Genomic DNA, 27,442 nt, shown 5'->3' on the forward strand with positions numbered 1-27,442 from the left:
TCTGTTTCAAGACAAATAGGTAAGGTGTTGAGATTTCAGATTGGTAAAGATGATTTTTTCTGTTCAGTTCTTATGAGCTAATACTCTACATAACAATTCTAATTAGTCAACTGGTTTTTCTTCTGTTTGTGCTGTTTGTGATAGGGCGTGGCAGCTCTCTGACAAGTCAAGAGAAAATGAGTCATTGATTTGTGCTAAAACATGATTATGCTTGCTATAATGAAAGTAGCCTACAAAAATTACAACTAAAAAAAAAAAAAAAGTACTATCTCCGGTAGGCAAGTGCCTTTCATTAAGCTAGAATATTCCATTTCTTCATCAAACCCCAGATGGTTCAGCATTCAGCAATCTTCTGCCAGAACCAGTTTATATGGATGGACGTTCAAATAAAAACGTGTATATTTAGGTAAATAGAACATTACCTAAACTAGCCTGAGATTTTCTTTAAAAGCATTTAGCTGCCAGTCAGGTCTCAGACCTCTAGGATATTTGCATGTGAAACTTCAGAGAGGGAGAGTGGGTTCCATTTTATAAGTGAAATATCCCAAATTTGAGTTAACATTACTCTAAAGAAGAAGAAAATGAGGAATCGGTCTGTTTATCATTGACACCTTACTGTAAATTGCCTTGCCTAAAGCAGCTTAAGCCAGGGAAGGAGGGCAAAGCATGAGATACAGAGTACATATGAAACATTTAGTGAAGGGTGAATTCTCGAGTCAGCCATCATGAGGAAGACACTGGCCCACCTGCCTCTGCTGGTGGGAAGCCGGCCTGGTGGGTGTGGTGTGGCTGCTTAAGGAATTCAGGCTTTTCCCCCTCTAGCCCCACTTTATAAAGCCAAACCAAATGGAACAGCTCCTAGATATGGCTTCCTGCTGGTGGTAGGAAATAGGTTGTCTCATTTAAGAGATCCCTGTTGTTTGCGATCATGGGTTCCTTTTAAATGCTTAACATCCAGGCCCAGTGCAGGGCATCGCACTATAAAGGAGGTGCTCCCATCTGGCTGGGGCAGGAGGGGGCTTGGTCTGCCCTGAAGGATGAGGCGGGCTCCCTGCACCTGCCTTTATTCACAGTGTGGTTATGGGTTGTCATCCTTGGCTTCCTTTAATTTCCCCTTTTAAATGATATAGCCCTCTCAGGGATGTTTTGAGGATTAATAATGTTAAAAAATCATCCCAGGAAAAGCGCAGGATATTTATAAAAGAACCATTAGCCACAGCTATGCTCTTTTTTGCCATGATCGATGCAGCCTTGTTACTACAGATATTTGAGTTAAAGGTACGCTCTTTGGCCAAAAAGAGAACAGAGGCTTTTGGAGTTTTTATTTTGAAACTTTTTTTGAGGGGGTTTCAGCTGTGGTTGAAAATTTTGGTCACACACCAGGCTTTATGACTGTAGAATAACCTAGACAGTGTCTCAGAATGAAAAATTTTGTTGGGCTGCTTTAAGAGAATTGTTTTTTCAGTTCAAGAGAATTATTGCATTTGGGTTAAGTGATAATATGTCTATTACCATGTAACATTCATTCTGGATAAAAATCTTTTCCATAGGGTATCTTTCATATGTATCTAGAAAACGGACTGCAAAGATACGTGATAAATATTAATAGTGTTTTTTAGTGTCATTATGGATAATTTTTATTTTATTTATGTTTTGTACAATGAGCATGTGTTCTTTTTATATGAGAAATCTAAGGTTATTTTTAAAAAGAGTAGGCGTGGCTATGACTGCTGTCAGTGGTAAGAAAAGGGCTCCTTGCTCTTCAATGACACGAGCTGTCCTGTTCTAGGGCTTTATGATGTTAAGAGAAGCTTTCATGGTACTTTGCCTTCTCTTCTTTTTGAGGCAGCCATGCGGTTTTTATTTTTAATTGCAAATAATTAAGGAAAGAGTAAGTTCACAATTTTGATCCTATTTGATTCTTTACCTTTGCAGACCAGGTGCTGATAACACTTTTAGAAATCAAGGTGTCTGTATCTTTCTGGGTGGCTGGACCACCATGAGAAACCACATGATCGGGGATCCCTGGGTTGCTCAGTGGTTTGGCACCTGCCTTCAGCCCAGGGCCTGATCCTGGAGTCTGGGATCGAGTCCGCATCAGGGTCCCTGCATGGAGCCTGCTTCTCCCTCTGCCTCTGTCTCTGCCTCTCTCTCTCTGTGTCTCTCATGAATAAATAAATAAAATCTTTTTTAAAAAAAGAGAAACAACATGATCAAGTAGAGTGAAGGGCCACATGCAGTTTCTTTTGCACTTGGCTTTATAGGCTCCACACTCATATTCAGTTACTTAGGTCAGCAGTGAGGTTGTTTCCTACATTTGTAGCATAGTTAGATTGCTTTGTCATATTCTGTATTCCTTCCTAGCATTCCCCAAGTCTCCAAAATGATTTTTTTAAATGTGCGCACATCACACTTACTCTTTGTGCTATAAAGTTCTGTGGGTTTTGACAACTGCATCTTGTCATGTATACTCTCTCACAGTATCACATCGAATAGTGTCATCACCCTAAAAAATCTCCTGTGCTTCCCCCATTCAACACTTTCCACTTCTCGCCAGGCCCCTGATAAAAACTGATCTACATAGCATTGCCATAGTTTTGCCTTTTCTAGAATGCCGTATCATTGGAATCATAAGTAGATAGCCTTTTCAGACTGGCTTCTTTCACTTAGCAATATGCATTTAATATTCATCTCTGTCTTTTTGTGACTTGATAGCTCAGCTCTTTTTAAAACTGAATAATATCCCATTGTATAAATGTACCACTGTTTATTTGTCTGTTTGGTTATCGAAGGACATTTTCGTTGCTTCAGGTTTTTGGCAATTATGAATAAACCTGGTATAAACATTTGCAGGCAAGCTCTTATGTGGATATAAGTTTCAAATCAGTTGCGTAAATATGCCAGACACAGTTTTAAATGCTAAGGGTAGAGGTGCCAGCGAAACTGCAGTGAACCGAAGGGGCAAAGTCACTGTGCTCTAAAAACAAATATAATGAGTAAACCAAAGTGGATTTGTCTCATTAGAAGTGCTGCGAAAGAAATAAAACAGGCCAATAGAATATAGGATAAGGGGTAAAATGACTATGGCCTGCTTGGTGGGACCAAGGAAAGACCTCCCTGGGCAAATTGTTACATGTGAACCTGGACCTACATGATGAGAGATGACCGCAGCCGTGCAAAGGCCCTGGGAGCATGAGCTTTCTCCTGGGGGCTCAGTTCCTGCTAAGACTCTGAGGCAGTCTGGACCTTAGACATGGTTGAGGGACTAGGGACGGAGAGAAATGTGAGATAATATCATGAATGAAATTTTTTTTGGAATTACCTTTTTTTTTAAAGCATAACATACAAAGTGCACACTTCCTGAATAGGTTGGTTGATGAATTTTCTCATACTGAACCCATGCGGTAACCATTCTCCAGATCAAGAAATGGAACACTGCTGCCACCACAGGAGTATCTGTTGTGTCCCCTTTCCATCATGAGCTCCCTACCCCACTGTAAGGGAATCTGGTTGACTTTGTCTCTTTAATGAATTTTACGCCTGTTTCTTTTGTTTGGTATTAAGTAGGTGCGATATGCCCACATTGTTGCATGCCACTGAGGTTTGTTCATTTTAGTTATCATATAGTATATCCCATGTGTGAGTACATCACACTTCTTTCTAATCTGTTCTGCTTTTGATGGGCATTGGAGGGGTTTCCAGTTTGGGACTATTCTGAATCGAGCTGCTGTGAACATTATTGCATGTCTTTTGGTGAACATATGTCTGCGTTTCTGTGGGGTTATATACATAGTGGTGAAATTGCTGGCTTAGCGGGTGTGCATATGTTCAGCTTTGCTACATATTTCCAGATGATTTTATATGGCAGCTGAAAGTAATTATACTGACTTACATTCCCACTGCAGTATATGAAGGTGCCAGTTGTTTCCCATCCTTGCCAACACTTGGTGTTTTCTCTTTTCATTTTAACTGTTAGGTATACTACCACGTTGTGGTGTTTGCCTTTACCTGAGGACTTATAAAGTTCAGTCAGTCCCTTTTCATATACTTATTGATACTTTGGGTATCCTCTTTGTGAAGTGCCTGTTCAAATCTTTTGAACTGAAAAGTAAGATGTTGAGCCGGGTTGTCTGTCTTACTGACTTTTATGTATCCTGACTACTAACCTTTATATATCCTAGCTATCAGTCTTTTGTCAGAAATACGTGTTGTTGGACGTTTTCTCCTATCATGTGAGTTGTCTTTTTCACTCTTTTAATGTCTTTTTTTTTAAGATTTTATTTATTCATGAAAGACACACAGAGAGAGGCAGAGACACAGGCCGAGGGAGAAGCAGGCTCCCTGCAGGGAGCCCGATGTAGAATTTAATTCCCGGACCCAGGATCATGCCCTGAGCTGAAGGTGGGCACTCAACCGTTGAGCCACTCAGGCGTCCCTTAATGTTGCGTCTTTTGATAAGTAGAAGTTCTTAATATTGTTAAATTTTCCATTTTTTTGCTCTATGGTTAGGGCATTTTGCATCCTGTTTGAGAAATCTTTTCTCCAAGGTCATGAAGATGTTCTCGTATGTTATCTTTTGGATGCTTCATTGTTTTACCTGTTATATTTAGATCTGTGCTCTATCTGAAATTGATTTTTGTGTATGGTATAAGGTAGGGATCAAGATTTATTTTTTTTTCCCCTCCAGTTGACCCTGCACCATTCATGGGAGATCATCTTCTCCCCAATGCACTATAGTCATAAATCAGGGGACCTTGTCTGTGTGGGTCTTTTAGAGATTCTGATGAGTGTGTTTTAATGTTGGATTGGGCCTTCCCGTCTTGCTCACAGTACTCCCATTTCCATTTCCTGGCACAATGGCCCAAGCACTAAAATGGTGGATGCTTAGTAAATATAAACTATGCAGGGGGCAGGTCTGAACCTGCCTTTAGGCAAGAGTATTTATAATCTCTAGGCTCAGGCTCAAAGAAAAGATACTCAGATTTCATTTTAGAAAAGACTTTACTTGACTAGTTAATTATATTTCTCCAACATGCCCCAATATGGTTTTGGATCCATCCTGCTGATGAAAGTCCTAGGGAAAGTCAGTTAACTTCAGACTCTCCAGTTAGTAGTACTACTGTATCTATTCATCCATCCCTCTAGCCATCCAATAAATATTTTGTATGGGCCTACTATGTGCCGGGCATAAAGTAGAACTATTAAATAATGGGATTCTGTATAGAGCTTCTATTTTTAATTTTAGAATATTTGCTGTTTCTTTCCTTACAAGTTAAATGCTTCTTTCTTTACAAGTTGAATACTCAGTACAAGAAGGGTAATTTTGGAATTTTCTTCTATTTCTAGGATAGTTTTGTTGTTCTATTATAGTTATTTAAAATATTTTTGTGTGACAGTCTGGTTAAATAGGCACTAGGCTTAAATATTAGAACTTTTATGTTGCTATCAGAATATTTTAAAACAAATAGAGCCCTAGAAAAGAAAAAAGGTTAATTTTTTTTTTTAAAGCACATTATTTCATCTGGTGAATTCAATGAGCAGTTAAATACTTTTCTTGTTTCCAGAATTTAGTGCCAGCCCAAAGACCACATTCAGTGCAATGGAGACACGCATTTTCAGGAGGTTGGCATTGTGCCCAGAAGGGGCCAGTTAGAGTCTTTACATCAGATTGTATTACGAGTGGGTGGCATGCTGAGCGCTGCTGTTGCTCTGGTACCTGTCCACTGGGGTGGGGGACCTGTCTGTTGATGGCTTCTCTGTAGCCACCATCTTGCTCAGTTATGGTAGGGCCCTGGTTCATGTCTCTCTGCTCCTTGCCAGGGATATGAATGAGGAGTGTGGGGGTGGGTAGATGGCCTAAGCCAGGGCCAGCCCTTGGCATTACCTGCTGAAAGGTGGAGCTGCCTCTGCCAACTCTTTCTTGCCTACTGCTGCCTGTTTCTGATGGTTTCCAGCTCTACCTGTTCGAGAGCCCTTTGTGGACACTGGAAGAAGCTGGGCCATGGCCATGCTGGCTCTGCCCCCTGCCTCAGCAAAGGAAAGAGGCTTGCAAGAGAACAGGGTGTCTGTGTTATCGACTGTCGCTTACACGACAGAACTTTTATTCATTTTTGTATTAGTCAGTGTTCTGTTTAGTTTTTAGTTTGTCTCATTGAATGTTTTGTATATTTAGTGAAACTTCAGTTCTCCAGAGGTCACTAATTCTGTAACCTCAACCATTTGGAGCATAGAAAAGAACCTGTGAGAAAGCAGATGGGTAACTTTGAGAACCCGGGGAGCTGCCCTGGATTTTATGTGCTTTATTTATTAGAGAGACTCTGAGGGCTAGGAGGGCGCATTTACTCTTACTTAGCCACAGTTCTAACAAGCTTGGCCTCCTGACTTCTTAGTTCGCCAGGATTTCGAAGCAGCACACCAGGCTGCTTGCTCTAAGTACTGGGAGAAAGTCTACAAGTGACAGCTGACAGCCTGACAGTAAGGGGGTTGACAGAGAATCTATAAAAAGCTCAGAAGATTGGAGCCGTCTCATAGAAGACAAAAAGAGCTCTCTGCATGCCAGTAGCCTGGAGGGTAATGCAGCACAATGGAACGTCTGCTCACAGGGCTGACCTGAGTCATTAAGAAAATATTAATTCTGTTGGTAGCCTCTGCTTCAGAAGGCAGACACACGAGTGATACATTAGAGAGATTTTCAGAAAAGGAGTCCCAGTGTTGGTTCTCTGAAAGAATTTGCTTATAGAGAACCATGGTTTCCTTCAGGATAGTAAATATTTTCTCCTGCTCTCTGTCTGCCTTCTCTCTTTCTTTCTCCCCCATTTCCTGTCTCCCCCTTCTTGCTTTCTTTCCTGTTGCCCTCTCTCCCCTTACTCTCTCCACTCTCCCACCACCCCTGCCCCGCTACCTCCCTGCCTTCCCTAACTCCTTTCCCCTGCCCAACACAGCACAGTTTCCCATTTGTCTCTGAAGGACACAAATATCCAGTGGGTTGCTGGTAAATGTTCAACAGCTGGTTCTCAGGGAAAAAACAAACCAACCCCGATTTATAGCATTCATAGATTTGGTTGGTGTGGGGCCTCCTCCATGGTTGATCTCAGGCCACCATTGTGAGGTCACTGAGTGTGGAACAGGGAGGACTATTTCCTCCAGACCATACAATGGATGTAAGTAACCTCCAGAACGTCTGTAGGAGTGAAAGGTAATGAAGCTGTTAAAAAGTGCTAAGTTTTGAGTATTTATTAACTTTATTTTACTTGTAACTAACTTACTTGGATGTTTCGATAATTTAATTTTAATTTTTAAAAAAGATTTTATTTATTCATGAGACACACACACACACACACACACAGAGGCAGAGACACAGGCAGAGGGAGAAGTAGGCTCCACGCAGGGAGCCCGACATGGGACTCCATCCTGGGTCTCCAGGATAACGTCCTGGGCCGAAGTCAGCGCTGAACCACTGAGCAACCCGGGCTGCCCAATAATTTAATTTTTAATGACTGTGCTTGCTAGCTGGCTCATAAAATTCCTGGAAGGTTAACAGTTGTCTCTTGTGAGCTGTGAGTCCTCTCCAGCACACACCCAGCACCTCATAGCTGAAGGATATTGTGCCATCTTATATGAGCATTAACAACAACCTAAATAGCTCTTGAAGAGAATCCCAGAAGCTTGTAGTTAAAAGAGACCCCATATCTATTCTGACCTCCCTGCCTGACACTTTAATTCCATCCACAGCCTGGTGGATGGAGAGTCCCAGGTCTCTGCTGCTCAGATTTCTCAAGTCCCGGTACAGAATCTACCACTGACATACACATTTGAAGGTGGAGGGACATGGGCTCCTTAGGCCCCAAACCAGACTCTAATATAGTCTCTCTCCTGTTGCTCTCCAATTTCATTCTTATGAAAACAGCCCGATTCCCGGTTTCATTAATTTAACACAAGACATGTTTTATTTGTGGGGATTAATTTAAAGACCACTGTATCTGTATCATTAAGTAAAATCAGCAAATGTTTATTAGCACTTGTTATATGGTTGGTGTTCAGTAGGTCCTATTTTTTTATGAAGAATTTATTTTACTGATGCATCACCCACCTATAAAGGATATCTATTATACAGGGTTTTTTATATATTTATTCATAGGTGTGTATATATGGAAAACCCGTATGTGTGTATATATATGCATATATACTCATTCTATGGCATTTCTGACATTCAGAACTAATCGTTCACATTACTATAGATAGGAAATATTTGATTCCCTTGGGCCTCCAGACGATACAATGGATGTAAGTAACCTCCAGAACGTCTGTAGGAGTGAGACTAGACAGCTTTCTGGAAGATCTTTCTAACCCTGGGGAATTGATTCCTGGATGACATGGTGGAGCTCTTTGGTAAAGCTGTATTTTAGTGTGTGTCTGTTAGTGTGGGAGACCGTACAGGCCTACCTATGAGGCCCTGTGGTGTGGTGGGAAGGCATGGCCTGCAGAGCAAGGTAGACCTGAATCAAAGCCCAGGTCTGCTGCTCACGAGCTGGTGATTATTCTTCGTTTGGCCTATTGAGAGTTGGTGTAATGGATATTTATTCTTTCCTTAAGAAGACTCGGTTTATTATGGGCCTCAAAATAGAAGCTCCTTAGTCTGAAGATAAAGTTCTTTGGATATGCTATCTGACATCTCTCCTGGTGGGCACGGTTGCTGTGACAGGAAGCAGTGGGTGTGTGGGTGCTGTGTGTCATGGGTGGGGATATGGGCTCCTGACAAGGAATGTGAACATAGTTATTTGAGGGGACAGTCAGGCCACTCCTTGTCCCTAAGAGGCCAGATTCATCCAGATTCACCACCTGGCTGGATGTGGGCATGAGGTCGTGTTCTCACATCCATGCTTGAGTATCTCCTTGTCCTCGCGTCAGCCATGTTGTTGTCTGCATCACTCAATCAGATCACCTTAAGGCCAAACTGGCACTTGCTGTGGCTTCCCTCTTTTTATTGATGGTGTGGTGAATCACCCCAAAAGACTTGGGTTTTGTTTGTTTTTGAAATAATTTTAGATTTACAGAAGAGTTGCAGAGACAGTTCTGATGAGCTTTCCCATTTCCTCGTCACCTGTCTGCTCCTGATGTTAACATCTTACCATGTACACTTATCAAACTCAAAAAGTCCACACTAGTACAATAGTATTAGCTACACTACAGTCTTTATTCGGATTTCCCTGTTTTTTTTTTTTTTTTTTTCACTTATGTCCTTTTTCCCTAGCAGGACCTAATTCAGGATATCACATCGCATCTAGTGGAGTTTGTCTTTGGCACCTCTCATGTCCCACCCACTGTGAGCCACCTAATCCCCAGTCCCTTATACCTGCACTTCTTTTCCATTCTTGTGATGGTTCCTGGACTTAGCCCCCAGCTCCTTACTGCTCACATGTGGACTCTGGCATTTACTATTGGATTCCTGTTCCCAGATTCTCTGGCCTTCTTGGGAGCTGCCCAGAACTGCCAGGTGAACCATCAGAAAACGGACTGCTATGAGGTAACTCAGATCTCCTCCTGAATGGAAGCTGAGCTCCCCAAAGCCTCTTTTGTAACTCTTCCAACATGATGTTGCACCACCTCCCAGGTTCAACTTCAGCCCTCTTCTTCAGACAGGGGGATCTCTTGGCAGCCTCCCTGACATTGCTTCCTATCTCACAATTGCCAACCTCGAGTTCTGCTGTATGCAGGAACTGTATTCTCTTTCCAGGCTTTATCTTATTCAGTCTTCAAGAGAGTACCTGTGAGGGAGACCAATTAGGAAACTGAGGCACAAAAAGGATGAGTAGCTGGCCATGGTCACACAGCCAGTATGTAGTTGGATGAGGATTTGGACTGAGACAGTCTGACTGTAGACCTGAGATTCTTAAGCACTCCAGTCTCTCATTTCAAATTCAAGATGGCGCTGTGAGTTTTACTCATGCCATTCCCATATTCCTTCACCAAACCCTCTTTTTTCTCAGTGAAGATCGTACTCACCCTCCAAAGCACAACTGAAATCTCATTTCCATGATTTTTTTCATTCTAGGCTGAAACCAATCTGCTTACCTAGAACTTCTTAATATTTATAAATCAATGAGAATAAATGCTATACCTCTCAGCTGGCACTTACCCTGTGCTTCCCATGGTGTGATGGGTCTGCGTCTAATCCCTCAATTTGACTGTAAGAGGGTAGGAACTTTGGTTTCTAATATACTGTGTCCTCTGTTGAGTAAATGTGTTTTAAATAAGTGTGATTTCCTGGAATATCATTTGATAATAAATAGCGAAGAGAGTCTCATTCTATTTGAGACCTATTATTAGTGGCTTGAACTTTGCTTATGGAGCTGCTATGGCATTTAATCACTCTTGACCAAATAAAACCCAAACCAACAATAATAATAGTCAGCGTAGGGTTTACTAGATTCTGGGCTCTATTGTAAGGCTTTTCCCACATTAACTCTTTTTTGCCTAACAAATCTTGGAGGTGGGTATTTTTACACCCTCATTTTAAAAGGGTAGAAACCAGGCACACAGAGATCCAGTAACTGACTGAGAGGCAAGAAGAGCTGGTGGAACAAGAATTGTCCCTTGTGGCTAGATCTTTTGGATCTGCTTTCAGTGGGATCACAATGGACACAGAATTCACCTCTTCTTTTTGTGAGGTCAGAGTGGTCATTTACTAAGACTCCAGAACTTTGATATGCTGGGTGTCTTTTTTGAAAAAAGCGAGTTCATTACCATTGTGAGCCTTTATAAATCTTTAACTCCTTGCTCTTTATGATTGCTTAGTGACTTCCTTTGTAATATATTACTTTACCAATTAAAAGCACAAATAAAGGCAAGCTCCCAAGTGTGGAGCATTCCTAAATGCAAGAAAGCTGCTCTGACATTTTCTGGGTGGTGATTTGGTGCCCCCAGGACAGGGGAGTAGGTAATTATTGGAACTTTTACTTTGTGTGCTTTCCCTGTTCTAATGCTTAATCATTTTATAGCATCTAACCATGTGTTATTGGGTAACCATAACACATGGCTTTTCACTCTGCTAGGTTTAAGGCTGGTGTTTTTCTTAGAATCAGTTAAAATAAAACCTGGATGTCATACCCCTGGCCTGTTTCGGGAAATGCAGTTTTAACCACAAGCATACCTGTGGTATTTTCAACTGATGTTTGGTTTGCTGGTCTTAATTGCCTTGGTGGCTCCTGAAGGGGTTCTCTCTCTGGCAACAGGATCCCCAAACCTGCCACACCTAACTCATAAGTTATTCTACTAAAGAGGAATTCAAAACTCTACTGTTTGAATACTGTTGAAAATCACATGGCTTCTGGTTTTGTTTTTCCCCTTTCTTGTAGGTTTATCCTTTGATTGATTACCTTTTTTTGTGTGTGTGTGGGGTGGGGAGGGAAGGAGTTCTCATGATAGCAGTGAACCCTTGGGACCCTGTGGGGCTCCTATAGGGGAGGGGTGTGGGGTTGGGGGTGGACCCCATGCAACGCTTGCAGCCAGCCCTACTGGCTGATCTGGACAGGACAGTCTGGAGCAGATCACCATCTCTACAAGGGTGCCCATGGCCTCCTTAAGTTACCATGCCAGGAATTGCTCCTAAAAACTAAGCTTGAGGCAAGATACCCTTGGTATAATTTGTGTCTGTCTCCCTTGGCAACTACCTCTTGTCTTGTTTCTTGCTTCATGGCTTATCAATCGGTTTAAATTGACCTTTCCTCTTGATTGTATGTCTTGGTGCTAAAGAGATAACAGAAAAGCAACATCCCATTTCTATCTGTGCAATCTTTTTTTTTTTTTTTTTTAAGATTTTATTTATTTATTTGAGAGAGAGGGAGAAAGCAAGCACATGAGCATGCAGGAGCAGGGGGAGGAGCAGAGGGAGTGGGAGAAGCAGACTCCCTGCTGAGCTTGGAGCCTGACCTGGGGCTCAATCCCAGGACCCTGGGATCATGACCTGAGCTGAAGGCAGATGCTTAACTGACTGATCTACCCAGGCGCCCTTATCTGTGCAATCTTATTTAAAATACCGAATAAGTAATTGGGCTCAGCAATTGTGACAACTTTCTTTGAAGGATTTGTTCTTGGTCTAATTCATAATCTGTTCCTTTCTGTGATGTTTTGGTGGATCAGTGGATTGGTGTCTTGGAGCCACTAGAGTTTTGTGATCATCTTCAACTAGTTCACATTCAGACACACCCTTTCATGTCCTAGAAATGAGATTTTCTTTTAAGCTGTTATTGGGAGTGAGGCTCATGTAAGGGCAGGTCCCTGTCATTGCCACAGGTGTGTGTTTAGCAGAGGGCTGGAAGGAGGGGCTGAATCAGGAGAATCTTGTGCTGTGGAGGACCTTGCAGGCGAGGAGGTGGTCTTCATGCTGACTAATGAGACCACCCCGGGCAGTGGGAAGCCAGATCACTAGGAATGGCCAATTATTTAAAGCAGTCCTACTGGTAAGTAACCCACCTCTGTCCTATGTGTCAGCTAGCCCTTGCCTTCTGGCTTCCTGTGTTCCTGACTCCATGTCCTGTTTGCTGCTTTCTCTTTACCAGAAATTCTAATGCCCGTGTGACCTAGCCTACAAACTTGGACCTACATCCCAGCAGATCTATTGCTGGGTGGTTTTGTGGTAGAAGTTTCTGACACCACATTACCCTTCAGACACCACTAAACCAGTCTTAACACTCAGAGGAAAGGATGCAGACCTTTCTCTGATACTATGTGCTGACCAGGATGGGCATGAGCTTCTGCTTCAAGAGATGCATCTTGACAGTTTCAGTAGAACTACTACTTCTCTACCTGTTGTTTCTGTGGAGCGATCTGGGGAGAAGAGATGAATGATAATTGGTGCCTATATCTGGGTCTTACTTAATGACGCCTTCAGGCCAGGTCTATATTGGGAAGGGAACAATCTTGGTAGATAAGAAGTGAGACTTCTTGCTAGTATGACTGAGGACTGGCCTCTGTCTGTTGACAGCGAAGAGTGTTAACACGTGGTCATGTGTGGAGTTCCAGGGTAATGGGGCTTTTGTGACGATGCAGTGATTTCATGCCTAGCCTTGCTTTCTCTTCTCCATTTTGTGTGCTCCTGTCCCTCTCTTTCCGGGAGAGGGAGCTGGGGGGCGGGTGGAGAGCTACTGTAATGGGGCCGATCAGACCTGCATCAGAACCACAGTGGTCCTCCTGTCCACTGAGGAGATGGGGACACACCTTACCACCAGGGCCCCATCTCCAGCCAGGAAGATGAGCTTCTCTTTGCAATCCATGTTTTTCCTGTTTTCTGTGTAGTTGTCTAGTGGCTCATCAGTCTAAGGTTTTACCTTGCTTGTGAACATGCTTTCCCCCCAGCTGAGTGCTGTGACCATAATCCCCTAGAGGACTTGATGTGTGTGTCTCCTGGCACCTAGGATGGCCTCTCACCACACCAGCAGATACTGTGGGGCTTTTGTGCAGAGGCTTTGTGCCTTCCTTGTCTATCTGCATACTGTGATCAGGGGCAGGTACCACACTGGAAAGGCTTCCAGTGACCTGTCTTGGGCCCACCTGGGAGCCCTGTGAGGAGACCTGTGTGAAGAGTCCAGATGGTCTTCCTGAAAACCCAGTTCTTGTAGGAGGCTAAAGGCAGTGCCATGTGTGGGCGGGGGAGTGTGTTGGGGCCACAGGGTCAGTGGAATCTCTATATGGGATCACAGAGGGGGCAGGACCAGCTCTCGAATCTCTGGAGACTCTGGGCTATAACTGGAGGGGAAAGGAGTTACAGCAGGCAGAGATTTGTTATTCTCCTAATATGCAAGAGTGGCTCTTTTAGTTCACTTCTTCAATTTGAATTAAATCAGTATGATTGAAAAAAAAGTCAGTATGATTGATTTATGGACCTATGGGAAGTATCTCAACCAAAGAGATGACTGTATGCCTAATCTAAACATAGTAATAGATGCATCACCTTGATTGCTTTGTTTCCTCTTTTATTTTTCGGAATCATTAAAGATACAATTGTGCCTGGCTTTCAAAATTATCATGGTGATACAAAATACTGTATCGGAAACACTAGCAGATCTTTATGCCCTTGGTTATTGTGTTACTGCACGGAAGTGATCATCTAAGAGGAAGACCTAGCTAGCAGTGGTTTGTCTCAACACCCCTGACTCAGCTCGAGGAGACATGAAGGCATCTAGGTACACTCTCTGATATTTGGATTTTCAAATCTCACAGGTGACTAATGTCTTCATTTGCAGAGAAGGAGAAAAATGAGCTCCTCTTGGATGTACCTCTTGGATGACTGGATCCAAATGTGGATGCTGCAGGCAAAGCAAGCTCTCCAGGGAAAGTCAGCCAGCTGTACTTGTTAGCTTTCTAGAGTCTGTCTGTTACTATGAGTGCAGTCCTTTTCAAAGCTATGTTCTACTTCCTAAAATACCTTTCCAATCTACTTCCTCTTGAGAGGAAAAGAGGCCTTTGGTGTCTGCCTGTCTGGAGAGTAGAGCCAGCGTGAGGAGGCATGTGGAGAGACCCAGGGAACAGGGACTGCCTGCCCAGAGGCCTTCATCCTCACAGTAAGGAGATGGACTGCCCAGGTGCAGAGTCCCAATAAATGTCTAGAGCTAGCAGCTTGGCCACAGCGGTCTATCTCTTTAAACGAAAACTAACTGTGTAGATTTACCGAATCCGAATATTTGTTTCATGTTAAGTCTTGTTGCTTTTCAGACTGATACAAATAATTGGCACTATTCATGATGACTCTTACATACATGAGGTGAAACAACCTTATTATTTTTTACAATAGGTGTGATGAAACTCCAGAATGACACCATGCATAGTGTGTGAGGGAGCCGAGGATTTGAGTCACGTACTGACTGTGTGGTCTTAGGGAAGTTACTTGGCCTCTCTCTGTTCTTTGGGTTCTTCATCTGTAAAATTGGGGGTAACAAGATGTTGTGAGAATTAACAGAGGTGTTCTTTGTAATAAAGCACTTATCATAGTGTCTCGTAGATAGTAAGCACTCAGGAAATGTTCGCTATTATTATAGTTGAGGCAGAGTAGTATAGACAGAGAGAGATGTGGGTTGTCTCTGTGGGCATAGAAAGGAACCTCTCTGAGCCTCAGTTTCTTCATCTGTAAATGGGGATTTTAGTTCTGCCTTTATGAAAGGGTAGTCACGAGAGCTACACCTGGTAGTGTTTGAGGAAAGCGCTTTAATGAAACACAAGCCCTTTGGAGTATAAGACATGGCATAGTTTTATATTTTATCTGGTGTTGCATATGGAACTTGCAGGTAAATCTCACGAGCTTCTTTTTTTTTCCTAATGTAAATATTGTCACAGCCATACAAACCCTTCTTGGAATACTTGTTTTGAGTATGTGTCTTGAGGACCATCCTGAGATCACTTCAGTGGGTGACACAAGGGGAGCAGTCTGTGTAAGCTCCTTGAGATGAGTAATGCCAGGGTGGTTTTGTGGAGATCTAGGACTGTCCCCACGGGGGTGGCTGGGGTAAGGGGAGTGGGCAAACCACAGGTTTAAATTTGAGGGAAACCTGGTCACAGAGCCATTTGGAGTGATGCGGTTTTGCTGAACAGTGATCCTGGACCACATCCTCAGGTTGAAGAGGGGCTCTGGGTGAAATAGGAGGTGACAGTGCCAATCTGCATCGTCGGTAGGAAAATTTATCAGTGTCCATATTCTTGTCACAGTACATCTGAAATCAGGACAGAGTGTCAAAGTTTAGGTTGATTTGGGTGAAAAGGAGGTAGAGAAACTATAGCTTCTCTCTTAGGAACTAATGGTCAGATTTACATTTAGGAGTAAGTGTGTGTGTGTGTGTGTGTGTGTGTGTGTGTGTGTGTATTAGGTGAAATAAAGTGGCTCTGTCTTCAGAATTGCAAATTTTTAATTAATTACTTTTTTTTTTTTAGAGAGACAGAGCATGTGTGCAGTGTGGGGAGGGGCAAAGCAAGAGGGAGAGAGAATCTTAAGCAGGTTCCATGCCCAGCATGGAGCCTGATGCAGGCAGGACTCCATCTCACGACCCTGAGACCATGACCTGAGCTGAATTCAAGAGTTAGACACTTAACTGACTGAGCCACCCAGGCACCCCCAGAACTGCATTTTTTCCCTCTATTTTCATCTATTTGCCAGGAAGTGGCTGGCTGCTTCCAGTGAGGCTGGCATTTTAGGAGAGATTCTGAATGAGCATTGCCTAGCTCACCATGACCTGAGCCTCTCCTTGGCAGTGGTTATTTGGCGCTTTTTGGGGTAAGGGGTGCTCCAGTGGACCTTTCTCATCCTTTCTGCTCTGAGATTGAGGTTGTCTTGAGAGGAGACATTTTAATCGTATGGCAGCACATTTTTAAAATCTTGTCTTGGGCAGCCCGGGTGGCTCAGCAGTTTAGCACTGCCTTCAGCCCAGGGTGTGATCCTGGAGACCTGGGATCAAGTCCCATGTCGGGCTCCCTGCATGGAGCCTGCTTCTCCCTCTGCCTGTGTCTCTGCCTCTCTCTGTCTCTGTGTCTCTCATGGATAGATAAATAAAAATCTTGTCTTGAATATTTAACTGTGGATTAACATTGTTCTTTTCTGCTGCCCTAGCTCCTCCCATTTGTCCCTGCATCCCCAAGTATTCCACTTCCCAAGTTGCAAAACGGTTTCTGGCACATAATGGTTTTCTTGCTTATACCTTGATTAGGAAAAATGTCACATACAAGCCTAGTTGTCTTGTTTCTAGATATAATAATATGCTTTGTCCTTTGCCTTAATTGTGGCACGCTGGAGAGCTGAGCCACTGAGGTTTGCTTAGAGTCTGTGTGAGCCATCTTTCTGACAAACAGAGCATGCTTTGAGTGTATCTTTGTTAAGATCTTTCATTAATGTGACTTGATTTATTTTTGATTTGGAGCTATGACAGGTTTTCTTTTTCGTTGCTTCTCTAATTTGAGACTTGAAATAAAATTACTTTGTGCAGTAAATGATTTGCCATATATTTATCCCTTTCTTCTTCTCCTCTCATAGCACTTGCTAGATAAAGTGGGAAATAGGATGCAGGGGAAGAATATGAATTAGTTTTTTTGGAAATGCTAAGTCTGATATGGGTTGTACAGCTAACTAGCCCAGGTGCAAATGATATTAAAGAAAGAGAAAACTTGGTTTTTGTTATTTGACTGAGTTAAGCAGTCTCACCAAAGGGCTGGTGTGTGTAGATCTGTATGGTCAGCAATGGAACAATTCTAGTTTAGTGGCCAAGGAGGCATAGTCCCCATCCAGAACTGCTGGGTTTGAATCTGGCTCTGTCAGTTCCGAGCTGTGTGCCTTGGAACAACAAGTTATTCAACCTCTCTATTTGCCCAACTATAAAATGGAAATAATACAGGCATGCACCTACCTTATAGGTGCGTACCCCCTTATATAGTAAATGAGATAATATGATATGTGTAAAGTGTACTGTATAGTACCTATCACCAACTAAGCACAATATAATTGTAGAAATCTATAAATACCCACTTAAAGCGTAAATATTCTGCTGGTTTGTGGGTGATAGCTTTCATGTTTACTGTGGTAACATAGAATTTGCACTTTTGAAAGGGAATGATTTTTTTTTTTTTTTTGGTATGAGTTATCTTGGACTATTAGCAAGCAACTGTGGCTAATGTTAGTTATAAATTTCAGTTGAATTTTCTATAGTACAGTTAGCCCTAAAATTATAAAAAGGAAAATGAGTTGGTGAAAATGGGTTTATAAATTCAACTTTATCTCTCTACCTTGACAGAAAAGAAATAGAATGGAAAATAAAATTTTGTATTTTGTCTTAGGATTTCAGGCAAGTTAATGTTCAGAAAAGTGCTTCCAAATGTCATGGTATATAGAGTCATTACAAACCTATTCTCTAACATCTGAGTGGGGGTTTACCTGAGTCATCAAACTGGGTATTTCTTGAAATAAGTGAATGAAACAGAAAAGTTACAGTGGTTTATATAAAATTCATCTTGATGCAAACAGTTAAAAGCCATTTTAATTTAATTTAATTTAATTTAATTTAATTTAATTTAATTTAATTTAATTTTTTAAGCCTATTTATCTTAAACATCTTAGGAAGAAAACCATCTTTGAAAAAGATGTGCTATGGTGTAATGCCCACTTTTTGACTCTTCACAAATTTCTCATGTTTGAACGGTCCATTTTGATGTCAGGTCAGTGATTCTTCAGGCTCTAGAAGATTAGTTGTCAAAAGTTGATGAGCTAAATTGGGCAGGTTAAACATAATGTTCTTCTTTGATCTAGATGGACTCAGAAGTTAATGTCTGGGCTCTCCAGGAATGAATTTGCAGGTGTGCTCACATGTTGGAGTGTAGTAAATGCTGGACCAGGTGCTCAGGTATCCCAGGTAATATGTGATGCTCAGCATTTGGCCTGTTCCTATGTTGAGCTAGAGAGACTTTTAGGTGGAGCTGGAGCATGGAGGAACCCTCTCTCTTGCTGGCTCTGCCTCCCGCTCACAGGCAAGTCTGACTTCTGGATGAGTCCCTGAACTCACCTTCTGGTGAATATGGAAGTCTATCCCTATGTACCCTCCCCCACCCCATTCCCTCCATGACAACAGGGTGTGATTCACCACAGCTTGTGTTTTAGTGACATCAACTCCGCAGGTTTTGAGCTTCTCTCTGCCAAAATGTAGATAAGAGACCCCTGTTTTGTCCAGGAGCCCCCACTCACAGTTTAGGTCTGTTTTCTGCACTAGAAAGAAAGGCTTCTTTGGAACAGCCACGGCACTGGTTTATTCACTGTTGTATCTCAGAGTGTACATAGTGACTCACATGTGGCAGGTGCCCCAGAGGATTTGTGAATGAACTAATAGATGAATGAATTTATGTCTTTGAGCAGACCAAAGCTGGGCACACTCGGCCCAGCTGGGAGATGCAGGAGCAAGAAGTCAGGGTCCTGACTCATCCACCATGGCTGGGGATGGCCAGTTCCCCTTTCATGCCCTTACTTCCTTGGTGGGGCAGCAGCAACTTCTCTCAGCTAACCAGGCCACCTGTGGTAGGGCCTTGGCTGTCACACTGTGCTGCAGGCTTTTCTCTGTTTTAATTCCAGATTTTTGTTACCATTCCTAATTTCCAACGTATGTGTTCTTCACTTCCCTACCTGTTGGGTTAGTTGGGATATTTATTTGGCTTATTTATTTATTTTTTTAATTTAACTTCTTTTCTGTGTCACTTTCCTTGCCTAGGAAATGACAGCAGTGGTGCCACCTGTCACATGGAGCTCTGGGGGGGATGCAGGGAGTGACTGCATGGGAGCACTTAGGAAAGTGCCTGTGATAGTTCTGATCTTTGAGTCACCCACACTGTCCTCATACACATTCACAGCTGCTCCTCCGGAGGCCCAGGCCACAAATTCTGTACTCTTGGCCTTGCCAGCCACCTCATTGCTTTCCTGATTTTGTTCAGCTTGCTGGGGGGACCCACCTCACAGCACCCATAGGCATTTTCTAGCAACAGTTCACTGTATCCCTCACACTTAGTGCACTGTCTGATGGATAATGCATACCAATAAGTACCTGTTGATTGGAAGATGTTGAGGTTCTAACCTAGCTCCCTCCTGGGGATTCCAGGTTCCACTGTGTAAGGCTGCTGTTGCGTGGTGGTTCTGCAGCTTCCTGTCTATGATAGGATCCTGATGATCATTTATTATCCTGGCGATCAATGACAAATCAGCTCACTGTGTTGGTCAATATAGGCTAGGTTGTTTTGTAGTCAGGAGTGACCCAAAATTTCAACAGCTAAAAATAATAACATCTGATTTCCCATTCAAGCTGTGTATGCAGTGTTGACTGGTGTGGGGGTTCTGCTCCTCACCGTCAGTCAGGGTCCCAGACCCATGAGAGTCCATCTGGAAACATGCTCCTATAGCAAGGTAGGGCAGGGGCCCTGAGAGGTACCCAATGGTTCCAAAAGCTTCCACCAGAAAGCGCACACATCACTCCTACCTCCTAGTTCATTGGCCACGGCAAATCTTACTCCATATCTAACTTTAGAGGGAGAAGCAAAACAGACTTACCGTGTATCTGGAAGGGGCTGCTAGAGTACTTGTGGCCAGAGAGTGATTTTTGCTGGTAAAGGAAGTATTGCCTAATTATTACTGTTGCTTTTCAAAAGAATTGTTCCATGCCACATCTCCATCCTCATTTAAAATAATTATTTTATTTAGTCAGGGGGAAAAGACATTAATCCCAGGGAGCTTAACAAATAGAGATTTCCTTCATCATGGTCTACCAAAGCTCTCAGGAACAATTAACTCATCCACTTTGAAGGAAATAACTATCTGTCTGAAAAGAAAATGTCCTAAGTAATTTAGAGGTGGGCCCCCAAGGGGAGTGATTTACGTGAAAAGTCCCTCAGTTAACTTGATTATTTTATGGGGCTTTTGCTGAGACCTTTTGTGTGTTCGGGGTTTATGTGGCCTTTAATCCTGACTCTTATGTAGGCTGTCATTGTGTAGATAAGCTCGTGCTTCAGTAATCATCGTAGAAGGCATAAATAAGCCATTGGGGGACTGGTCCCTCTGTGCTTAGCACTGAGCTAGGAGCTGGGGTTCTATGGTTCTATGGTAGGGTGGCTAATGAACAAAATGATAGTGGTTTGAGAGAAAGAAAAGAAAAGGGAAGTGCTCCAGAGAATAAGGAAGAGAAATAGGGGGCAGGGAAGGGCCCCCTCCAGAAGATTCTAGAAAGCTGAGAAATCAGCTAGCCTGGGGTAAGGAGGAGAGCCAAGGATGGGAAACCATTATAGGTCATATGGCAGCAGAAGCTGGAGACTTGGAGAACTTTGTGGGTTAATTCAGGGAGTCAGAATTTTAAGCTTAGTTAGAAAGCATTGAAGCAGAGGAATGATTTATTTTATTTACTATTACAAAAGCTTATTTAACAAAACAGTTCAAAATGAAAATGTGCACAACCTGATTTTTATACCCTAGCAAAACAGGTGCTGTGGAGGGGGACGTGCAGAAACAGTTGATACTGCTTGTGAACACAACCATTGTTTATGCTCAAGCCAAGTCTTCTATGATAGCGGTACTGCTTCCTCCCATTACCATCATTCCCACATTGTTCTGCTGCCTACTGGTTGCCATACCCACGCATTCATCCATCAAAAGATTCATAAAGGGACGAGATCCCTTCAGCATTCCTTGGCCGTGTCTGCCACAATTTAATTGTGACCATAACTTGTTGCCCATAAATTCTTTCATCTCAGTAGAGTAGTTTTGCTTATAGTGTCTGCTTGGCGAGCTCAAAGATGCCTCAAAACAAAATGCCTTGAATTTTAAAATTTAACTTATGCTTGATTTGTTCATTATTTTTTACATGCCTTTCTTCATGGTATGATTTACATTTCCACAACTAATTACTCTTTGCAGTATTTCTGTTTTAAACCTCAAGTTATATTTTACACTGAATAACCACATTTAAATCTGATCATCTCCAGTATTTTTTCACTCACACAGACAACTTAGCAATGTGAGAAAACTAAAGTAGAATATTATACTCTAACACAGATTCAGTCACAGGAGAGAGAGAGAGAGAGAGAGAGAGAGAGAAGAGGGAGAGAGAGAGAGAGATCTGTTTATTATGGGGGCTTATTTGTTTCATTAGGTGATTGCTACAATTTGTTGTCAGAATTTAACTTTGTATGTATGGACTTAAAGCATTAAGGGTTCCTAATTTAGAACAGATTAATCAACTTTTGATTTTGTTGGTTTTATGGTGAGATAATCTATTTATTCAAATCTTCCTTCTTTTGGTAATAGCTTAATCAGATGGTCAGACAAATGTGTATACAGCACCTTCTGAAACCTGTAAATTTTGTTCCTGAATGATTGAAGGCAGATTAGAATTTTGAAACGACCTGTGTGGCTGCTGTGTGGGGAATGGGAAGCTGAGCTGGCAGTACCAAAGGTCAAGAGAGAGTTAGGAGGTGGGAGGGGGTCATGTGGTCTGGACCAAGGTGTTTGCGATGGGGATGGGGTGAGGTGGGCCATGCAGTGCTCTTTGGAGGTAGGATTGACAGGACCTGCCAGCGGATGGGTGTGATGTCTAGCAGGGAGGCAACAGTGGTCCTTTGCTGGGGGCATGCTGTCCTGGTGAGCAGTGTAACCGAGAGACAAGAATGGAGATCAGAAGCTTGATTGGTGGTGAACAGAGCAAAGGGAGCTACCTCCTTACAGGATATTTTAATTACCCTTTGTTCGCTCACAAAATTCCCACTTCTTTGAGTTAGTTTTTCTGGATATAACTGAAATCAATCCTTGAGGGCCTGTGCAATCCGTTCCCCCCAAAAGTGCCAGATGAAGAGCGATACATTTAAAGTGTCTTGCGTTCACTCCCTATTGCCCTATATTTCTTTCTGTTGACACAGTGCCCACTCAGATAGTGGTCATAATGCGATAGAGAAGATTTGCTGTGTTCTTTGATGACTTAATTGACATCCTCATCCCATTTTTCATGGTCATGGTTATTGGATTTGAGGGGGGACTCTGGTCTCTTGATTGGATAAGGAAGATACCTAGTGTCCCTGATTAAATTTGGCACCAGTTCGAGTCTTCTCATGGAGGATTAGGAAAATACCCAAGTCTCATCTGCAATATATTACCAAACCATTTTGTATGTCGGAGGGCTTTCTGGTGGTGGCTAAGCTCATCATGTTGATATTGATTGTTTTAAGCTTCTCTTTCAGTGGGAACATTTTCTGACTTCACATTCTGGGCCCCTCCTATTTGGAACCCTTAATACCTTTCTTCAGACCAATATTGAATACTTTATTTTCCCCACATACCTCTGGAAAGAGTTTGAAAGCCACAGACACCTTTACAGACACTTTTCCAACCAAAGCTTGGAATCTTAATTCTGACTGGTTCTCTACCGAATCTTACAGTGACCACCCCATCTCCGCACCGGCCCCCCGCCCCTGCCCCGCTTCATCCTAGTTCATTGAATTGAATCACAGAGATCTGTTCTGGATTCCAGTCCCCTACTTCCTCCCCTCCTACCAGAACACCTCCAGGAAGCCACAGGAAGGTGAAGGCCAAGAAGGTCACTGTTTGTTTGTTTTTTAAGATTTTATTTATTTATTCATGAGAGACACACAGAGAGAGAGAGAGGCAGAGACACAGGCAGAGACACAGGCAGGGAGCCTGATGTGGGACTCGATCCCGGGACTCCAGATCATGCCCTGGGCCGAAGGCAGGCACCAAACCGCTGAGCCACCCAGGGATCCCCAGGGTCACTGTTTAGCAGGGCTCTTAGCTGAATCTTAGTTTCCCATTTTGCTTTCAGGTTGAAGAGGGAAGAAAGATAGTTTGGTTCAAACCACCTTTAGGTCAAGCTGCCTGACCCAGGACAAATCCTATAACCTCCCAAAGTCTTCATGTCCTCATTTGTAATAATAACAGCTGCTACAAGCGTTGAGATGAGAAATAATTAAACTCTCGATTGGAAGAGTTATTGGCACAGTGCCTGCTACAGTGGTACTAATATGAACTATTATTATTTTGAAAAGGAGAGGACCGTCTTACCCAATTTTGTACTTCTTGACGAGACCTAGGGTCATACTTGGTGATAATTTGTGTTTTATACAGTTTTCTTAAAATAAACACATTGGCTCTAAGTCACTCATTCATAGCTGATTCGTGGTTCAAGACTTTGTCTTTTTTATTATTAATCAATAGACATAATAGTTGCTGCTCTGGGACTGATTTACTGATTCTTAGAGTGTGTAGATCAGGTGGTTACTAAGCAGTCATCTGGACAGAGGCCAGGAGCCCTGAACAGCTGCGTAATAAAACCTATATTTTGAGCTCTGTAGACAAAGGCATTGCTCAGGTATGATAAGGAATTTGGACAAAGACTGATCTGTTTTCCCGCCAGGGCCAGCTGTTGGCTTCCTCAGACTTATTGTAGCTCTCGTTTGTGAAGCATTTACTAGAAGGGCGGACAGTGTGTTAGGCAAAGGACACACTGTTTAATCCTTGGGACAGCCCAGCGAGGAAAGTCCTATTGTTATTTATTCCCATTTTAGGGATGAGGACATAGAGGTGCAGAGAGCTTCAGGTCACACAGCTTGTGATTGGCAGAGCTGGGGCCACACCCCTGGTGTGCTTGGCTTAACGTCTGTTTCCCATTGAGAAAATAGGGGCAATTGGAGGCTCCACACACATTGCTCACCTCCTGGTGCTGTAGATGAGCTGCCTGCAGCCCAGGAAAGGCACCTTCACTTCTGCAGTGGACTCTGCCCTTCTTGCCTACTCAGGGATAGTGTTCTGGTAATTTCTCCTCACTTTCCTGCATCTTTCACTCCCTGCAAAGCATAAACATGCCATTATTTTTTCATCCTTAAAAAAAAAGAAGAAAATTCTTTCTTGATTGCACTTTCTCCAGTGAGCAACCCTTCCCTTTTCTTCAAAACGCCTTGAGAACGTTTTTGACACAGTAGCCCCCCTCTTTTGCAAGGGGTACATTCCAAGACCTGTTGTGGCTGCCTGCAGTTGTGCACAATACCAAGCCCTGCACGTACAGTCTTTTTCCTCTATGCATACCTACTTGTGGTAAAGTTTGATTCATATGTTAGGCACGATAAAGGTTCGCAACAAGAACTAATAATGAGATAGAACAGTTAGTTACAACAATATACTGTGATAAAAGTTCTGTGGAGGTGGTCTTTCTCTGTCTCTCTCTTTCTCACCATATCTTATTGCACTGCACTCACCCTGCTTCTGGTGATGTGTGAATTGATATGATGCCTGCGTGATGAGATGAGGGGAGGCGAGTGACGTAGATGTTGTGACATAGTGTTAGGCTGCTCTTAACTTTCTGCTGCTTGGTCAGAAGGAGGGTCATCTGCTTCTAGACTGCAGGTGGCTACAGGTTTTTGAAACTGCAGACGGTAGGTGGGATGACTGCATTCTTAAACACCAAACCCAGTCCCAGTCTCCCATTATATCTTGAACTGACTCTGGTTTCCATCCCAGCACTACTCCAAAGCTGCTTTGTTAGGTAACCATGACTTCCATGTTGTTCAATCCAATGCCCTAGGCTTGGTCCTTGTCTTACTTTCAGGGTTTGGTGCAGTGGATTTCATTCCCTCCTCCTTAAGGCAAGTTCTTCTTCTGGCTTTCCAGCCACCAAACTTTTTCCAGGCCCTTTGCTGGTTCTCACACTTTTAAATTTACCCAGAGGTAGCCTCAGGGATTAGCCCTCCAACCCCTATGTACATTGCACCCTGATTATAATAGCCAAGATATGGCAGCAGCCTGTGTCCATTGGTAGTTGAATGGATGAAGAAGATGTGGTATTTATATACAATGGAATATTACTCAACCACAAAAAGAATGAAATTTTGCCATTTGCCATGGACCCAGAGAGTGTTATGCTAAGTGAAATAAGTCAGAGAAAGACAAATACCCTGGGATTTCATTTATATGTAGAATCTGAAAAACACAATAAATGGACAATAATGAAGGCCATAAGAGATTCATAAATACAGAGAACAGTGCAGTGGTTGCTAGAGCAAGGTAGGGATGGGGAGGGGTGGGATATGGGCAAAATAGGTAAAGGGGAGCAAAAGGTACAAACTTCCAGTTGTAAAATAAATAAATAACATGTAGGGATACAACGTATAGCATATAGGAATATGGTTAGTAATATGTGACAACTTTGTATGGTGACAGATGGTAGCAACATTTACCATGGCGATCACTTTGTAATGTATATAAATGTTGAGTCACCGCGTTGTACACCTGAAACTAATACAATATTGTATGTCAAGTTGACTAAAGTTCAATAAAAAATATAAATTAAAAAAATTGCTTGGGGGTAGATATTTGCTATTCTTTGGCATCTCAGCGAGTGAAGGGGAAAGTCTACTCATTTAAGTACTAATGCACATTGAATACAATTATTGACAAGAAATTTAAAGGTGAGACTGAGCCATTTCATAAATATAATAATTGATCCAAGAGGCTGTCTGTCTCGTCTCTCGGTCGATGAAGGCAAGAGTTATAAAAAGAATATGTGTCTACTTTCCCTCTGCATTTCTTTACTTATACACCTAGAGCAGTTGCTATTTATAGCCTGTCTTACATAAACCTACATGACCACTTTATCTCCAATTCTGGGTCAATTTCAAGAGGAAATTAAGTATTCATGCATTTACATGAGCTCCTCTTATTCTTAACCTCAGTATTCTAGAAAATGTGTCTAAAGGTAGTTCTAGGCCTAAGTATTTTATTTTGGTGAGAACTTCAGTTTATTCACTCAATAAAAATTCACTGCACATGCATGTGGGCTGGATACACATAAGGCTTACAAAATAAACAAAACACAGTCCCTGCCCTCAAGGAGCTTTTCGTTTGCTAGCAGAGACAACAGATACGCACCTTGATGGGTTATACTGGGCTAGTGATCATGATGAAATTTAATGTGCTAATGACTGCAGAGCTGTGGGAGGCCAGAGGACAGGAGATCCAGGTACTAATGCAGTGTCAGGTCATGGGCAGTGGTCATCCCAAATGACCTTCAGCCCATCCCCTGTTGTGCACTGGATACTGGGATAGAAGGCTTGAGATCCTTCAGCCTAGGCCCTGTCTGGGCTGCAGGACCTGTCTCTGTGAGTAGAGAAATGAGATTCTCCTGTTGTATGGTATAGAGGCTGAGGACTGTAGTCGTGGTAGACATTCACTTTCTAAATAAGAGTACCACCAAAGCCTTCAGAAGGGAATCATCACAATATATTGTTATCATGGCTGCTGAACTACTAACTGGGCTGCTTGGAACAGCCTAGAGGTTGGCAAGGATTTATGGTCATTTGGGGTAACAGGGCAGTCATAAATCGTCAACCCTGCTTGCCTTTATAACAATCGAATTAGCTTGCTAGTGCAAAGAGCCATTGGGGCTCAGAATAAATCATGCAGTCGGTCACTCAACGGACAATTATGGAATGCCCACTAGGTGTGAGCCATTCTGTTTTCCTCTCTCATTTATGTCAAAAGTTAGCAGAGGAGCCGGGCATCAGATTCTTGAGTCTTCATTTCTGTTCCAAGGATTCTTTTGTTTTTTATTTTTATTTTTTTGTTTGAGTATGTCATCTTTAATCCAAATTGTTCCCTGCCCGGAAAAAATTAAATAAGATTTTGGGACATACTTGACCATGTAACACCTCTTTCTGGGAATAAAAATGTAGATCGGTATAAGGCATTTGCACCTTTGTTATTGGCCACCGTTTTTTTCCTTTAAAAAATAGATCTGTAGTTCAATCAGTTGGCTTGTAGAAATTAAAAATAAAGCATGGCATCCCTTTCTGTGCATCTGCCGTTACTTGTGTTCTAAAATGAGTGTCTATTCCAGTAGCAAAAGTGACAGATGTAGATGAGGTAACAACTTGCCGTCTTCCTAGC

General features: G+C 42.5%; 1 protein-coding gene across 4 annotated transcripts in view; it reads left to right on the forward strand.

Annotated features, from left to right (window-relative positions):
* Nucleotides 1–27,442, forward strand: part of PPP1R14C (protein phosphatase 1 regulatory inhibitor subunit 14C) — an 86,277-nt gene that overhangs the window by 14,240 nt on the left and 44,595 nt on the right. The gene's annotated exons all lie outside the window — the stretch shown is intronic.

This window comes from Canis lupus, chromosome 1 (genome assembly GCF_003254725.2).
Source record: "Canis lupus dingo isolate Sandy chromosome 1, ASM325472v2, whole genome shotgun sequence".
NCBI lineage: Eukaryota > Metazoa > Chordata > Mammalia > Carnivora > Canidae > Canis > Canis lupus.